The following is an 11,706-nucleotide window of genomic DNA, read 5'->3' on the forward strand; positions in this document are numbered from 1 at the left end:
TTTTTTTCTCATTTGTACATAGCTACAGTAACTATGAAAATAAAATTTGAAGTGAAGAAGATAACCCCATATTCTGTAAATGCGACAGACCCTTAGCTGCTTCTGCTTGCCAGAAGCTTCCAAGGTCCAACTGGCAGGAAAATTGTAGTCTGTCAAACCTTTCTTTTTAATGGTGATTCTGCTATACTACCACATTGCCTTCCCATTAGTAGCTGGGAATAGGAGAATTCACTATTCTTGGAAGGTGGTAACAGGTGGCTTCTTGGAAGGTGTAACAACATTGGGAAGCCTCATTCAGGACCAAGTTTACTAGCCTGAAAATGGAATCTAGACGAAACAGTTACAATATCTTCCCAGAAATTTCCTGTTATAGTTCAAAATGCTGACTATGTCCAATAAATTATTTACATGTTTTGGTTTCTTGAACAACTAACTTCCCTCTTTGCGTGATAGCTCCCAGGAATATATGATGACAGTATCTTGGCTCATATGGAAGGAGGTGAAGAGAAGTGGCTGTCATTCCCAGATTAGTAATACTCTCGTGTGGTTTGTGCTTAACCATAAAGGTCTACTGACACCATACTTATTTTACAGAAGATTTTAAGAAGTAGAGGTATATTTACAATATGAAAGAGCTCATCCTAACATGAAAATTTCTTGTGGGTTATTTAAACATGAAACTCTGTGGCAAATGATACTACTGTCCTCATATTTTGTCATTTTTGAAAACGAAAAGGTATATAATTTAAACAAAAGTGTCTTAAATTAGCTTTGTAGGATGAAATTTTGCAAGACTGTTAGTAAATGCAGGTTTAACATGTGAACTGGGAAGTATCTATTTTGTACTACTGATCAGGTAGCTACAGAGAGAATAAACTCACCAAATGATTAAATTAGACAAATATATCATACATATGTATTAATCAGCATATGAGAATATAAGTTTCTCGATGCATCTCTGATCCACGAGGTTTTGCTACTTTTCCATCTCCCACTAAAGAAAAGGTAGCAGCTTTGCACAGAGCTTCAGCTATATCTGAAACTCCAGTCCTTTTGCATGAGTTTCATCTCACCTAACTTTGACTTCCTTGAAAGTATTCACCCTCCTAGACATCTATACTCATTGATGCAATTATGCAAACATAGACAGCCAGTGACATTTTAGTTTCATTTTCCAGGAAATGTCCATTAGATGAGCAGCCATGACCTGGAATCTTCTCCGCTGGTTATAGATGGAGCACTGTTGACCAGCTTAGACAAAACACCAGATCTTCAGATGGCTAGAATTAAGTAAGATGAATCTCATGTTCGATCCTGTCATCTTTATTCAAAGTTTACCTTCCTTCAATGGGAAATGAAAGGGATTATTTTGGTTGTTAAATGTTGTTCACTATCTATTTTGGTAGTTAAATGTCGTTCACTATCAAAGAAGACAGAATAATTTAGACACGGAATTTAAGCAGTCATCATTTTCTGGTACTCTGATGGGAAATGTATACAAAAATATATATTTTCATCCTTATGAATATATCAAGTATCTTAAACAAAAAAAAACTGAATATGAAAAAAAAAAAAAAGGACATGGAAGAAACATGAAGTGAGAATATCTTACTTGGGCAGGCTTTCTTACCATTCTTATTGTCTCCTTATTTTCAGAAAGACAGTGAACACAAAAAGTATTATGGCTATGTAGTTTCTAGTCCCATGCAATTCTTTTGTTAGTATTAGAGCACTAATAAGCTTTTTTTGTTCATACCAACCTGGAGGCGGTAGAGCATTTTCAGTTTCAGTCTCTGAAAAAAGAGGAAAGAAGATATCTATTGAGTTTCAAAATCAAAAGCATGTAGTTTTTATGCTTGCGGTATATAGTTACTGAATTTTGACAGTTTGGGTTTTGGGTTAATAAAATGTTTCAAAGCAGTTCTCAAATTTTGTTGGCTTTCACACAGGCAATACTTAGCATCTTTAGAGTGGTGTGGTCAGAAGTCTAAGATTTATGCTCTTTGAAAAGAAGGAACTGAACTTGTTCAATCTGGAGATATAGTATACTTGTCTACCTGCATATTTCATAATAATTTATATAGGAGGACCCAAGAACTTTTCTAGAAATCTTGTCAAATCCAGTTTAGAAAGACAGTTTTGGAATGCTAAGGAAACTAAATTGAATTTCAAGTTTGTGTTGGATTTGTCAGTTGGTACTTACAATGTTTAACTTACTAAACCAACATCATAACTGATATTCTTATGTCAGAAGCTAGCTTGTATTTGAGCAGATTTTCTATCAATTGAATAATATCTGATAGCACCTTGGTTGTGAAGATTAATGGTGTCTCTTTTAACCTTCCTTCCTTCCTTCCTTCCTTCCTTCGTTCCTTCCTTCCTTCGTTCCTTCCTTCCTTCCTTCCTTCCTTCCTTCCTTCCTTCCTCATATTTTTTAATTTAAATCATTACCCTTTTCAATTGTGTGATAGAGAAACTATCCTACTTGAATGTTACCCTTAGTGGAGTCATGTCCTTGGATATGTAAATAGAAGAGTAAATTAACTAGATAAAGCTTATTTTTTATAACAGCCAAAGGAATTACGGAAGTTTATTGTTAGCCTATGAAAGCATTAGGATTCTAGACTGGTTGAAAATAGGAATATTTATAGGAGATGATGTTTTGACTTATAATTCAACTAGTTCAACTTCTCGCAACAAGCAATGATTTAAAAGGTTGAAATCCTTAACAGTAACAGTAGATGGCTGATACTAACCTCTGTCATGTTATGGGTATTAACCTTTGGGACCCTATCTCAGGTCATATTCAGGAAATAAAGCTTAAATTTCTACCACACAAAAATGCTGGTAAGACTATTTCTTTGCACACAGTCCTAAATATAGCTAAAACGTACTTTTCATTCTTGTCAAATTCATGCAGTGTTTAAAAGGGAGAATGTTTTTAGTGCAAAGATAATTTTAGGCTGAGTGTGTGAATACAATATGGTTTAGGATCTTCCAATCACATTCACAAACACTAGAACAAATCATTGTGGAGTCCAAACAGAGCCCTCACTAGGGGAAAAAGGTACATTGCTGTAAGACTGATCACAGCACCTATCATAGAATAAAAAGGAAACTGTATAGTAAAGGCCAATAGACACAGAATCTCATTAGAATGTAATAGCTTTACTTAGATTTATAGCAATTTGTTTTTCTGCTCTACCAATTAATACAGTAAACTTTGCTCTATGGCCTTGGAAAATATGAAAAGAAAAAGTAAATCTTGGAACATTACTCCTTCACTACTTTGAAATCTCACATTGAGAATAAAATAACATCTCCATTTTATCAGTCTAAAACTGTCAGTGTGCTATATACTCGAGGTCTAGATACAGCTGTTCCAGAAATCTGTACTTTGCAGTGTTGGTATATAGTCGCCCATCATAGCCAAAACTCAATATCCTGTGCAGTTTTGCAAATATTCTAGGTCTCCTATCATGCCGTTTTGGTCAGAAATTACACACCTTTGCAGTCCTGTCTTAAATATCAGTAGGCATAAGTGTTATCCAAAATCTACAGTGCAGACCAGACCTAAACATATTATTATAGCCCAAAAGTAATTCCACATGTTCAGAAAAGTAAGGAGGTACTCAAAACCTGAGCAACATCATGGCCAGCATGCTCTATTGACTCTGTTCTAAGCAGGGAAGTTAGAATAGACATTCTCCAGAGCTTCTTTCCAAGCTCAACTGTTCTACAATTCTGTGATGGTGCTGTGGTTTAACCCTGCAGGTGGCTAAGCAACACACAGTCATTTGCTCACTTCCCCCCAACTTCCCAGTGGGATGGGGAAGAGAATAAAAAAAACAAAATAACAAAGTAGAACTCATGGGTTGAGATAAAACTATTTACTAAGAGATAAGAAAAAGGATATTAGTCATGACAATTTATATACATATACAAATGTATATATAACAAGTGATGCACAAGCAATTCCTCACCACCCCTCCAACTGCTGTTCAGACACCCATCTAGTGAACAGGAGAGAGGGAGATGAACTTCCACCCCCTTCAGAACTCCCCTTTTTCCATGATGTCATATGATATGGAATATCCCTTTGGCCAGTTTAAATCAGCTGTACTGATTCTGTCTCCTCCTAGCTTCTTGCCCTCCACACCTCCAGCCCTTTGCTGAGAAACTGGAGTGGCCTTGGCTCTGTACAGTAAACACTGATATGTTATCAACACGGTTTTTCTCCTAGAACCAAAATATAGCATTATACTAGACACTCTGAAGAAAACAACTCAGTTCCAGCTGAAACTAAAACAGACAGGAAGATGGCTGAAGCCAGACCTGGAAGTCAGTGGTTTCTTTCCTGAATCACAGTTCAAGGCTATTAAAGCTATTGCTAGGAAAACAGGCAAAAACTGAGCTGAGAAGAGAGTCCTGAAGTACAGAGTGGGAGGCAAAAAAGGGAAGGAGAGAATTCCAGGCATTGGAAGTGGTAAAGACATGGGAGATACTTCATCATAATCTTTTGGTCATGTGCAATCCCTTTCATGGTCATGCTGAGCTTACAGTTCTATTCCTGAGGACAGCCAGGAAAAAACCATTAATAGCACTGAGTAGTTTCCACCTCCCTAAAGAATGATAGCCCTCTCTGGATGACCTCTGAAACAGACTTGTCAGCCAGGAAAGGGCTCTGTGCACTCAATAAGCAGCTTACTGTTGTGGTCCTTCCCTAGGAGACATGCTCACTGGAGTTCCCAAATGCCATTCTCAATAATCCCATTGCCTAATATGGTTCTCTGTCAAGGCATTGTCAGGGGGCTGATGGTGGAGAAAGTGTTTCCAGCAGGAACTCTTCAAACCCTTGGGAGAAGAAGATTCTTTGATGTGTTGGGACCAGCCTCTTGAGCTTCTGGGGAAGGAGGCCATTGAAGGTTTGTTGAATCCTATGAACAACTAGATTGATCAATACAATGTCAGTTTTGTCTTCTGCTAAGCAACTAAATCTAATCTCTTCCTCCCGGTTTCTAAAGCAAAAAAAATGGTCTTCTCTTTGCAGTTCTTTATTGAAGAAGTCAAGACTGTCGCATTTCAGTGGATTGTGTTATACTAAAAGCAGACCTTGGTTTACTCTTTGGATTTGAAACTTCTAAAGCAGTTGACCATAAATGTTTACAAAAAGAAAATGAATTAACAGTTTTTTCTACATGGCTACTAAGAAAGGATAACATATTAAGAAATGTGTTTAGCAAATAAAGTGAAAGCACAAGTGTCACTTGGTATAACAGCTCCAGAAATGCTTTCATGTCTCAGTCATGTCATGAGATGCATTCAGGATCCAGTTTGATATAGGATATGAGCACTTAGAGCCAAGACATTTTTCGTTTGTGATTTATAATTATACATGCACACATACACCATTGAAAACCAGCAGGAGATGCAACTTGACCCATTACCAACAATTTTCCATTACTGTTCCACATCTACTACATTCAATTTTTCATGTAAAATAAGACTGAAAGTCTTCTGCTATGGATATAGATAAATAAGCTTTAAAAAGTCCCACAACATACCTATGAGCTAAAATGATGAAAATGCTTAAGAACCTTGTTCAATTGGGGCTATCATTATTTAAAACTTCAATTCTATTTTAGGCCTTGCTGCACTGACATCCAACCTGCAACAACCACAAGATGCTTTGGCAGGAAATTGACAGGATACTTACATGTAATGGACAGTTTTCAGAGGCTCTAAATTCCCCCCTCTTCCACCATCTTACATGACAGCAACAAGCATAGAAACTTCCTGACATCATATCTATTACTTTTCACATTGAAGTGTAAACATAATGAGACATGCTGACAGCTCTAAGAGTCCCCAGGTCCTACTTTACTACTGTGCTGGAGATCTGCAGGTAACCTCCAGCATACTGAGAAAGAGGTCTGGTTGTATGACCCTTCTTATCTTGTGACTTTGTAATCACGAGCAGATTTGTTTTGGGCAAGCTTATGAAGAATGCTCAACGATACTGGAAAATGAGTAATGTCTTTTTTCCCTCCATATGAGAAGAAAATGACCTTGAGCACTAAATCAGGGCTCGCACAAATTGTAAATACAGCATTTCACAAACCCTGGGTTGGAACATTCACAGGAGGGAGGAGGAAAGTCTCCTGCATTTATTTCTTCCTCCAGTTAAATGTAGATTGATTACAACCCAGCAAAGACTCTGATCTGAATAATCAAAGGATTCAGGATCTTACCCAGTTTGACCAGAAGCCTTACTCCCATTTATCTGAAAATGAAACCAGGTCTATAACTGCATCACCATGGATACAGATACAATATCTGTTTGTGCAACAGCAGCATGTTAAAGTGACTTTCATAAGTCAAAGAGCACGAGGATGATCACCTACTGCTTTTTGTCACAAAGGCCTGTCAACTTATGTCACATTTAAGTAGGTGGATTAAGTTCATAGATATAGCTTCAAGGGATCATACAAATATAACTATTACATAGACATTCCCAAAGTGCTGACTCTGCTTGTCAAACAAAAATAGACAAAATACTAGTTTGAGGAGAGAGCATGGCTCACCCCAACCCTTGTGCAGTTGCATGTAAGGAGTCTTCCTCTGAGTGCAGCCACAAATGATTTCACCATTTTCTATTGGTCATTTCATCCAGGCCTGTACAGAGTCAAAGTGTCATCAGTGATATAATGAAAAGCTACAGTCTCATCTTTTGGAAGACAGGAACTTGATCAATTAAATGAAAGATATGAATGGAGCTTGATGAGCATTATGTTGGTAAACAGCAATGTTATGTGAACTCAGTTTAAATGACCTGGAAGACAGAGACCTTGAACCAAAATCATTTGTAAACATTGGAAATGCTTCTCTTGCATTCGGTTTGACTTAAATTGAAATCAATACACCTTTTTTGTTCAGTAAAGAGCAGAACATTCAGCAGTCTGCAAAACATGAGCACAATCATACAGACAAGGTTTTCTGTCTGCCTCATGAGTCTGAGCTTTCCACCGACAAATATAAACACTTTTTTTAGAATATCCATAGACATGGATATGTCTATGTTACCTTTAAAATAAAGCTACAGAAGGCATTTCAAGCACACTTCAATCCCAGGTCCTAAGGTGGTTCAGACTCTAGACTTTAGATTGAAAGGCTGAGTTGAAAAAGCAATGGTGTTCTCACACCTTGCCTACTTTACTATTATTGTGGTCAACAATGTGATGGAATCAGACTGATAAAATTATTAATATTATTTCTATTTTCTCCTTCTGGTTGCAATGATGATATAGACAGATGACAGTGTCCGATTTGGCTCTCTTTTACTGTTTCTGATTAGACATGAAAGTGATGACCTCAGGTTAAATTCTGTCTGCAATTATTTATGTTTTTCAACAATTAAAAGCTTCATAATCCAGTGATGCATGTGCATCTCTGTGGAGAACAGAGGAAAAATGAAATAAGTAAAGAATTTGATTCAAAGTTTAGTTTTATATATGATTAGATTTAAAACCATACCTAATGAGAAACACACAACAACAACAACAAAAAAACCCACAAGAATAATAATTAGTCCCATCATACAATCTTATCTAAAATACTGATTCAGAAATTTTAATTATTTCCAACTATATAGGATTTCAGGGGCCACAGAATCAGATCAAACTATCATATGATGAAAGCAGAAAAATCCTTGATTAAGGACTAAAAATTGGGTAAACAGTTGGAAAAGCCAAGAAACAGTGAATTCTGTGGAGTAGAAACCAAAGCAAGAGATTCTGTCTTCATTGCCATCTGTAATTTGGTGGTGCAAAGAAACAGACATCATTTGGGTAATGTTTGTGTTCTTTGCAGGTCCCATTCTCCTATGATGATGTTAGTAAGTCAAGTCAAACATGTGAGCGTCCACAACTTTTTCATTTCTTATGAGAACTTTGCTTTCATTTAGAACTTTGCTTTTATTAACAAGTAAAGAGCACTGTAACCATGACCTTCAACAAATATCATTTCCTTAATAAACTCTGTGTTTTCATAACTGTATTCTCCTAAGTTTGTGCAAGTAAGCTGTCCAGTAAAGGGCTACATCATACATAAAAAATAATCCTGAACATGTATCACGTCTGGTAAGAAAGAGGAAGCCATCAGCACTTAGCATCCTCATCGAATGGTGCAAAACCTTCTTGGCAAGCTGTAATGGGGAATAGAAGGCTGCCAAGAGTTGACAACATTTAGAATAGAAAAATTAAAGTTAAAATAGGTGCTGTAATTCAGCTATCAAGTTATCATGCTCTGCAGGTTCATTTTTATCCTACTTAATTAACAAAGCACCAACATGTGGGAAATAAATTTCATTTTTGTTCCCGTGATATTTCCATTGTATCTTTCTTCTCTTACTCTTTATTCCAAAAATGAAATCATGCAAGTTGGCTGCCGAGCACTTGCACATCTAAAAGAAAAAACAGTATTTATGCTTGTGTCTCACAGATCACAGACTGGCTACAGGTTGAGGGCCACAGTTAGCTGAATTTTTTGACTTTCTAATTAAATCCATCATTAAAAAAAGGCCTATTTTCAACTTCCAAAACTGAAATTTTTGCTATTGCTTCCAATATATATATTCAGCTATGAGTATTCACTCTGACTTTTTTATAATGTACGTTTAAAAGGTCTTAAGGTCTGTAAGCCGGTCACACACGCTCCTAACCCTAATAGTCTCTATTGTATTTGCTAGTGACCCATAAGTGGCGCTGCTGGCCAGCAACATTCGCAACATTCTGTTCTGAATCCCGTCCCAGGTGTGGCTGTTTTCCAGGGAGCAAAGAGGCAGAGCGGGTATGATTCCCACCTTAAGGTTAAAAATTAATAATCTGGCTCAGAGATCAAAATTCATTGATCCATGTTTTGGCATTTGCTGTGGTAAAAGACACAAATGTGTGGAAAGTCAGATTTTGTTATCTGTGAAGTTCAGGAGACAATTTTATACAGAACAAGATGCATGAATACAGCACAATTATGATATCTTTAGGTGTACTCAATATTGCAACAATTTTTTTATGTACCAGGTTGCCCATAGAATAATTTGTTTCTGGCTGCAGGTACTAATAAGAAACAAAGCAGAGCCAAGTGAAATTCTGCTTTAAATACCCCAAATTTAATTGATATTTGTTTTGTATTTACTGAAGGACGTTAAGTCACTCATCAGAAAAATGTGTGAAAAATTATGGCAAAAGTATGCTTTTTTTCTCAGTTTTGTTTCTTTCATTGCAATAGTTTGTAAATAATTTTTCTGTGAAAGCAAATACTTTCACTTAGTTCGTAAGATTCCTGGGGAAAAATGGAAGCAAAAGGCACCACGATGTGATACTAGAGATAGCAGTGCAGAGAGGAATGCTGAATTCCTTTTTGAAAGCTGAAAAACATCATAAAGGGGACTAAAGGTTATTGGATTATAAGCTTCAGAAAACAAAGATCTGCTGCTTGGGAACTGCACTAATTTATTACTCACATTTAACAATATATTTTCAGTGACAGTTGTACGTCTATCTATAAGATAAAAGTCAGCAATAAAATTGAAAGGGCAGTCATACTGAGCACATAACCATGAGAACTTTCCTACATATCATTCAGATGATTTCTCAACCAGATCAGGAACCATTTTGATTAGAAAAATCACTCTTGCTGGACCCAAATCACAGTACCTTGTTTTGCTGAGCCATCCTGAAATATTTCACTGAAAATCAAGAAAATAACTCACACTATATTTTTACGGGAATTGTGTCATAGATCCAATGGTCTGCATAACTGGAGTGAGTTCCACAAAGGACCCAGCTCCAGTGCACTTGTCCCAGGTTGGTCCTGAGAGTCATGCAAATGTGTGCCCACCGGTGGGAAGCCATTTCTCTTCACTCTTAGGGGAAATGAGAGCATCAGCATAAGTCTGTGGTAATATGAATCCACATGACACATTTTTGAAAATTACAGTGAAACTTTTGAGATGTGTTGATGGGTTTCATTTTAATCAAATTTCTGAATGAAACGTTCCAACAATTTAAAATGGAAATCTATAGGTATTCACTTCCACTGTTTTTGAAATATCAACTTTTCTTTGAAGTTCAGAACAAAAACAAACATGTAAATATTGGGATTTTCCCAGAGGTCAATTTCTCAGCTTATTATCTGCTCTTTGTCAAAGTAATAAGTATTATAAATGTGTCTAAGCAATGTCACCAGTGTGACCAACTAACAAATAAAAGAATTTGCTTCAAGATTACCTGACAGTGGGTGGCAGATGATCTGATACTCTGTAATTTTTTTCAAGAAAGAGAAGATTTCAAGACTTCCTTCATAGAAGAGAAGTCCCTCAAATCTGCACTTTAGTACTGAGGTTCCTCTTAAGAGACAAAGTCTTATAGAAAAGTATTGCAACAAGAAAGAACAGGGCTGTCAGGAATGTAGGTGATTAGAGAACATTTCAAATAGCATCATTAACAATCCATTACTTATGTCTACCTGATGCTAACAATGCTAATTTTCAGTCATCAGGCTTGCAGGGAAAAAACTCATGACCAACACTTGCAGCATTTCAGTTGAATTTACTTATTTTTGTTCACTTGAGAAGTAGGGTAATGGCATCTGCTTTCTTAGTTTACTAAGGATAACATATGGGCTACAAAATGTAGAATCATAAAATGACTTAGGTTAAAGCTACCCAGCAGCTCAGGCTGCCCAGAATCCCATCAAACCTGGCCTCCAGTGATGGGGCATTCACAGCTTTTCTGGGCAGCCTGTGCTAGTGCCTTGACTACGCCTTGAGAGAAAAATATCCTCATAACGTCCAACCTAAATCTTCCCTCTTTTAGTTTAAAACTGTTCCTGTTGGTACTGTCATTATCAGACCATGTAAAAAGTTGGTCTCTCTCCTGTTTATAAGCTGTCTTTAAGTACTGAAAAGGCCACAATTAGGTCTCCCCAGAGCCTTCTTTTTTCTAAGCTGAACAAGCCCAACCTCAGCCTATCTTCATAGAAGATGTTCTCCAGCTCTCTGAGCATGCTCATGGCCCTCCTCCAGACCCGCTTCAACAGCTCCACAACCTTCTTGTGCTGGGGGCCCCAGTACTTTCTTACAGTATTTGCCAGATGTGGAAATACTGCTGATAGCTAGATGGCTGGACTGGATGATCTTAGAGGTCTTTTCCAACCTTGGTGATTCTGTGTTTCTATAGGACTTCACAAAGGCAGACCCTGCTGCCAGACCTCTTCTGATGCAGCCCAGAATGCAATTGACCTTTCGACCTGCAAGAGCACAGTGCTGGCTCATGTCCAGCATTTAATCCACCAGGACTCCCAGGTTCTTCTCCACAGTGAGTTTTTCTCCCAGTCTGTACGCATATCTGGGATTGCCCTGATCAGCTGCAATATGTTGCACTTGGTCTTATGAACTGTCTAGGTCACTGACAAAGATTTTAAAAATCTCCAGATGCAAAATGGACCCATGAGGAACACCACTTATCACCAAGCTCCACCTGGACATAGAGACATTGGTTACTATCTTCTGACTGTGACTATCCAACCAATTCCTTATTTGCTGAAGAGAAATTAGGGGCATTTGCCATCCAAAGATAATTTGTCATTTAGTCTGGAGAACAACTTTTCAAAAAGCTTAACTGGTAATTCAGGAAAGATCCCAGCCAC

Source organism: Meleagris gallopavo, chromosome 1, assembly GCF_000146605.3.
Source record: "Meleagris gallopavo isolate NT-WF06-2002-E0010 breed Aviagen turkey brand Nicholas breeding stock chromosome 1, Turkey_5.1, whole genome shotgun sequence".
NCBI classification, from domain to species: Eukaryota; Metazoa; Chordata; class Aves; order Galliformes; family Phasianidae; genus Meleagris; species Meleagris gallopavo.